Source organism: Pinus tabuliformis, chromosome 1_1 (assembly GCF_031772625.1).
Source record: "Pinus tabuliformis cultivar Carrire ecotype Pingquan chromosome 1_1, CPIR1, whole genome shotgun sequence".
NCBI classification, from domain to species: Eukaryota; Viridiplantae; Streptophyta; class Pinopsida; order Pinales; family Pinaceae; genus Pinus; species Pinus tabuliformis.
In genome coordinates, this window is record NC_142297.1 from 669,147,294 (window position 1) to 669,155,107 (window position 7,814).

Below are 7,814 nucleotides of genomic sequence, written 5' to 3' on the forward strand. Positions count from 1 at the left end.
AACCTATCATAAATCAAATAACTTGTGTTTTAATAATTAATCCAATATAAATTTGAAAATTTATTTGTTGACAACCTAATCTTTAGGATTAAGAAAATCCATGTAAATATTGTAATTATAAAAATAAAGAAATTGGAAGATAAAGAAACATTGGGAGATGAACCCAATAGTCTCCCATCCCTTGTATAATTCCATGCTTTATCTTAATGAAAACACAATTTAATTAGTGGATTTATCCTCCTGGCTTGTAATGGTATCAAAAGCTAACCCCCAAAATTAGTTTTTCTGCCCTAGTAAACTCCTTTTGCAATTTATTTGCAGCTCTGCTGATCTACCAATTTTTCCATTCCTCTACATACTATTTTTTTTTATATATTTTACTACCTCCCTTCCGCCTAGTGTGGATTCTTTGCGTATATCACTCTTTTGGAGTCCTCTGACAAACCTACTGCTCTCCTTCAACTTTGTCCTATCTAACTGGTTCTTGCTACGACCGAGACTACTAACAGTGCCACCAAAAACACTGGCGTGGTGTGTATGCTGGACTATGACCAAAACTATGGTTGTCGCACTGAAAAATGTGTTGCGTTCTCTTGTGTGCGTTATTAGCATTATTTGTTGCATGGTAAATATTATTGATGTTGTGTGCATTGAAATGTACGTTGACTCTTTTTTTATGAACACTGAATGGTATTTTTAAATGGTGGATAATCATTACATCAATGATGTGATATATACATATACCAAGGGCCATGAGGTCAATTTTTTTAAAGGTCGTGATATATGGTATAATGGATTAAAAAAAAAATTGTGGCATACATCGATAAGTAAGTTATGAATGCATTGTGGTTCATGGAAACGTAAATTATGAAAGCAATATTTTAAATGAGCACATGTTGTGATGTCATGACATATAAATTTGTTGAGTGATTTTAAAGGGGTATATATATTGTATGGAGTGAATATATATATAGAGAGAGAGTAAGTAGTGATAAATTATCGTGGTATGATTATTCATATGCATAGCAAAGAGTGAAGTTTAGTTGTTTTTTTTTTTTTTTTTTTCCTTAATATAGATAGATTTTTTTTAGAATGCACTCACTTATCTCTATAGTTGGTTTTCTTTGAAAAAGAGTACTTCCATAAGTGGTCCAGGAAGATCAATAACACCTTGATTTTCAATAAATTGTGGAAAGCAGTTTGTGAAGGAGAAGAGACAATGCACCTGAAAAGACCACTTTAGACAAGCAGCTTGCCCTTCGGGAAAACAAGAATAGCAAGACCTATGCTTTGATTGTAGCATCAGTAAAAGAAGAGGTGAGTCGTCATATTTCATCGTTTTCAAATTCTTTTGAAGATTTAAATAAGACGAAGGAATTATATGACTCACACTTTGAGTTTGAATTTGTTCAATTGATGATCAAGTTGTTCAATCTTGAGTTAAAAATCGATGACGCTCTTACCTTAGCATCATAAATAAGATCCATTATGCATGACATAAAATCCACTGGTGTTGAAATAGATGTTCCTATCACTTCTTATATCAAGGCACTATATCCCACTTATTCACATTATCTTGAGTCAATGCAAGCAAGTGGCAAACTTAAAGAGATTTCCTTTGACTCCCTTGAGAAGAATTTTATTGTAAGAGAGAAGGATTTTGGAAAGAATACAACTTCTCAGTATTCTGATAAAGCTCTATGCTTTGCATAGAAACAGAAGAATCATTCACATGATTCTTCTAGAGGAAGAGGTGGCTGAAGAGGAAGAGGAAGGAAGAATTTTAGAGGCAAGGGGGGTAGACATTTCCAAGGATAAAGGTTTTATCTTCATTTTATACGACACAATAGAAATGGACACGATGCTTCCACACGTAAGCCACCTTGGGACAAAATAAAGCAAGAAATAAATGAAGGAAAAGGTAAAACACTTGGTAAAGGGAAGGGAAAAACACTTGAAGCCACTCATGGAAAAATGCTTGGTTGTTTGATTCAAGAGAAACTTGCCACATGAATTTAAGAAGAGATTTATTTGAAGAATTCACTGACAATGTTGATGGAATAGTCTACTTCGTATACAAGTCAAAATTCAAGCCATTAGGGCTTGGCACCATCAGGCTCAAACTACTTGGTCTTCTAGACTGTCTTCTACATAATGTTCTATACCTCCCATAGTTGAGCAGAAACTTGTTGTATTTGCTTCACATCTGTTAGTAAGAACACTCCATTCAATTATTTGATGGCAAGGTTGAGGTAAGAAAAGCATAAGATCACTCACTTGTCATGACTGGGATAGAATATGAAAGACTATTGAAGTTGCAAGGAACCTTTGTTCATGCAAAAAACGTTTCATATAATTCTCACTATGATAAAGGTACGCTTCCATCAAGTCTTTTATGGCATGCACTACAAGAAAAAATAACATTGGTGAGGGGCAAAAAATGTCACCATAAGCTCATTGATGACAGCCAAAAGAGCATTTGTCCCCAAAAACTGGACATCACCAAATGTGGCGTTGCCAAAAGTATAGGTGTTGTAGTGACATACAAAGTTCGTCACCGATAATTATTTATAATCATGGATAGCAACTGTCATCATTTCATATGAGCAATGGTGACAAACCATAGCCTCTGTCACCAAATACTGAATGTCACCAAAGGTGGCGTCGCCAAAATTATAGGTGTTGTAGTGACATTCAAAGTTCATCACCAATAATGATTTATAATGATGGATAGTGACCGTCACCATTACATATGAGCAATGGTGATGGACCATAGCCTCGGTCACCAAAAAATGAACGTCACCAAAGGTGGTGTCACCAAAAGTATAGGTGTTATGGTGACATTCAAGGTCCGTCACGAATATTTATTATAATGACGAATAGTGACCGTCACCATTTCATATGAACAACAATGATTTATTGTGATGGATCTTTAAGTGTTGTCACTATTGGTGCATATATATGGTGATGTTCGTTGACTTCCACCAAAAGTCGCATTGCCAGAAGTATAGGTGTTGTGGTGACATTCAAGGTCTGTCATGAATAATGACTATAATGACAGATAACGACTATCACCATTTCATATCAACAACAACGATTTATGGTTACAGACCTTTGAGGGTCGTCACTATTGATGCGTATATATGGTGGCGTTCATTGACCGTCACCATTTCATATTTTTGGTGAGGGTCGAAAAATGTCACCAAGGCTCATAAGTAATGGTCAAAAGAGCCTCTGTCACCAAAAATTGACTTTCGCCATTCCATATGGATGTCAGGGCATGCTGGAATCAAACCACCAACCTCCTGCGTGTAAAGCAGGTGCTCTTCCATTGAGATAGCACCCTTTAAAGAATTATACTTTTAAAAGTTAGACCTTGAAACTTCATAAATTCTAAATTATACAACTTTAAATAAATTAAAGTCTCGAACATATTTTACTAAACAAGCAAAGCAACATCAAAGCTACAGGTCCCTACCTAATGGTTATTGAAGTTATGAAAAGTGGGTGGAGGGAAAAATAGTTATGTATAAGAGAATCAATATGTTCAGTTGAATACTCAATTAGAAGTGAAACTCTGAAAACATTTATAACCTATAAATGACCTATAACTAGCAAATGCATCAAATATTGCAAAGGAAATGTCATAAGTGGATAGCATATGGAATAAGAGGAGGCAGGGACTTGGAACCCTTGTACATCTTGGCATGCCTTAACATTTGGCACATCTTAGCTTTTTTGACATGTCTTCATACTATATGGCACATGTTAGCATGCCCTAGCATTCCCTAACACACTTTGGCAGTCATGACCTCACAACTAGCATTACATTTTTCCATGACTTGGGAACCTTACATTCACTAGAACACCTTGGCACTCTGTAGTTGTCATTCCCTCTGTTATCCTCCACAATGTCCTAGGCTGATGACGAGATCGACAAAGGTAACCATAGACCAAGATTTTAGTTTGGTAGCTGGCCCTACCAAACCAGAGAGGGCTCTCTTTATGAAATCACGGCCAAGAGATGACTGGAACGCAAAGGATTTTAGGCTAGATATCTAGGCTCAGGTGGGTTTTTGGAAAATTTAGGGACTTGGAACTCTGTCCATCGGTGTCTTGTCTGGAATGGACTTTGTCAAGGAGGTAGGGACTTGGCAATCTATCTAGGATAAAGCACCTAACATGCATGACAAAATCTCCCTAGAATAGAGTATCTCCTACCTAGAAGAGTGTCCCTTGCTCAAAATATAGAACCCTTCTCTACTGTGCACTTTTCTTAAAGATAAATCTGTGCATAAAATAGTACTAAGAAAAACACCTAAATTAAGAAAAGTGAGCATCTAAGTCAAATTATAAAAGTATACTAAATATGGCTCTATATAAGTTTGGGAAACACTAGACAAGCATGCTTGCATACAACAACCATAAGATGCCTAAAATCGATGCACTTCTTTCATCGTTGCTATACCCTCACAGCAAAACTAGAATCTGTAGCATGTACCCCAAGGTTGTATGCATCTGCTGAAGGTGTAGATTGAAAGGATCCGCTGAGATGAAGTACTATTGAAGGAGAAACACCTTCAAAACAACACATAAAATCTACTGTAAATTCAACCATTTGCACACAGACCAAGGCTGCTACTGTGTACACTTCTCTGATGAATGGAAACTGCAATGTATTGTAGTGTTGCTAAAGAAAAAACACCTTTAGTGCAACATAGATAAAAATCTAACAGATATTTTCACTGTGGCCTCGATTGTATATGATCTCATCAATATAGGTAACAACTTCGATAATTGAAAAACCAAAGGTGAGCTACATAGATAATTTGAAATGACAGATTTGGGCATACTTTATTATTGTTTAGGAGTGTTAGTATAGAAAATGCAAGGTAACATGTTGTGTCTTTATGTCACAAGCCAAGGATGCGAAGAAATCCATAGAATATTGAATAGCATGGTATAAGTCGATTGTAGGTTATTTTGAAACCAGAATGGAATTCTCCTTGTGTAGGTTCTAATCTAATGGGTATAAATTTGAATAAAAAACTAATAGTTATGGGGTTGGAATTGTCTCACAATTCATGAAAAGTCCTAAATTTTTTCACTAGAAAGAACCAGAGCGAGTCGTCAGTTTTATGGAAGGGAACACCCTATTCACAGGAAGATAACTTGAAATTAGACGGGCATATTATTTCTTGTCTTCTTGTACGTGTGTTCTTTGAAAAGATAACCACATCCAAAGACTCAATAATAGTTATGGTAAAGTTTATAGATGTGAAGCACTTCTGAGAAAACCCATCGCTTAATGACAATTGAACAAGGAATATGTCGAAGGACTCAATCTTGAACTCAGTCATAAAAAGGAAGTTGGGGTATCCAACATCTTGCCAAAAAACCGACTCCAACCATAATGTGAAAGCCAGGTTAACTGTGAAACCTCTTTCCCACTTTGTAGTATTGTTGCCTCTTGAATTCCAACAGGTATCTGGTTGCTTAGATCCACAAAACTCGTGCTAGGTAAACTCTGCATGACACAATTGTGACGTGCAATCTTGACACACGCTATAGTTTCCCTATAAAAGAGGGTAAGTCAAAATATTATGACAAGATTAACTGTAATTTGATCATACACTATTGAGGTATTGCATGGAATAAACAATATAATATCAATGCACTAATGAAGAACTCAAAATAAACGAATTACCTATTGCTACAATAGCGCCACTCTTGGGATTCTCGATAAAACACCTAACCTGCATGGAAAAAGCTTCCTTGAATAGAGTACCTCCTACCTAGAAGTGTGTCCCCTGCTCAAAATATAGAACCCTTCTCTACTGTGCACTTTTCTTAAAGATAAATCTGTGCATAAAACAAAACTAAGAAAAACACCTAAATTAAGAAAAGTGAGCATCTAAGTCAAACTATAAAAGCATACTAAATATGGCTCTATCTAAGTTTGGGAAACACTAAACAAGCATGCTTGCATACAACAACCACAATATGCCTAAAATCGATGCACTTCTTTCATCGTTGCTACACCCTCGTAGGAAAACTAATCTACAGCATGTGTCCCAAGGTTGCATGCATCTACTGAAGGTGCATACCGAAAGGATCAACTGAGATGGAGTACTATTGAAGGAGAAACACCTTCAAAACAACAAATAGAGTCTAATGTGCATTCAACCCATCTGCACACCGGCTAAGGTTGCTACTGTGTACACTTCTCCCCTAAATGGAAACTGCAGTGTATTGCTTCTCTATTGAAGGAGAAACACCTTCAGGGCAACACGAATAAAACTTTAACATATATTGTCACTATGGTATCGGTTGTAGAAGATCTCATCAATATAGGTAACAACTTCGATAATTGAAAAACCAAAAGGTGATCTACATAGATGATTTCAAATGATAGATTTGGGCATACTTTATTATTTTTTAGGAATGTTAGTATAGAAAATGCAAGGTAGCATGTTTCATCTTTATGTCACATACCAAGGATGCGAATAAATACAAGAAAGATTAAATAGCATGGTACAAGTCGATTGCAAGTTCTTTCGAAACAAGAATGGAGTTCTCCTTGTGCAGATTATAATCTAGTGGGTATAGATTTAAATAAGAAACTTATAGTTATGGCGTTGGAATTGTTTCACAATTCATGGCAAGTCCAAAAGTTGTTCACTAGAAAGAAGTAGAGCGAGTCGTCGGGTTTATGAATGGGAACACCCTATTCGCAGGGAGATAACTTCAAATTAGTCAAGAATGTTATTTCTCGTCTTCTTGTACATTTGTGCTTTGAAAATATAACCACCTCCAAAGACTCAAGAACAAATCCGGTAAAGTTTATAGGTGTGAAGCACTTTTGAGGAAACCGATCACTTAATGGCAATTGAGTGAGGAACATGTCGAAGGATTCAATTTTTCACTCAGTCATAAAAAGGAAGTTGGGGTATCTAGCTTGCCAACAAACCGACTCCAACCATAATGTGAAAGCTAGGTTAACTATGAAACCTCTTTCCCACTTTGCAGTATTACTACCTCTTGAATTCCAATAGGTATCTTGTTGCTTAGATCCACAAAACTTGTCCTAGGTAAACCCTGCATGATACAATTGTGACGTGAAAGCTTGACACACACTCTAGTTTCCCTGTGAAAGAGCGTAAGTCAAAATATTTTGACAGGTTTAACTTTAATTTGATCATACACTGTTGAGGTATTGTATGGAATAAATAATATACTATCAATGCACTAATGAATAACTCAAAATAAACGAATTTCTTGTTGCTACAATAGCACCACTCTTAGGATTCTCCAAGGAGCCACTAATTTATACACATTTGGAATATTTACTTGGTCTACAGAAAGATTAAGCAATGGTATTGATCACCCTTTTCCCTCCCATGGAAGGTCTATATAGAGTTAGCATTAAATTGATTTAAAAGTGAGGTATATCCCTGACAAATAGGAGTCCGACTCTGTAACTCTAATTTAGTGGCAAGGAAATATTCAATTGTAAATGCCTGATCTCTTACAGTGTAAATTTATAGATAAATGGCTAGCCTAAATCTGTCCATTATCCACATATCCCAAAAAACCATGTATATCTAGACTCTGGTTGTGTGTGAGAGAGGAGAGATCACATAAATAATCAATTATCAAAATAAAAAGTTAAAGCACAACATTCTATGGACAATTTTTTTAAAATTTTATTACATACCTTAGAAATTTTGAAAGGACAGAACTGGAGCTTCCCTCTCCTTCCACACTTCATTAAATATGCCCTTTTCCAATGAAGATGTGGCCTGTAGAATCAA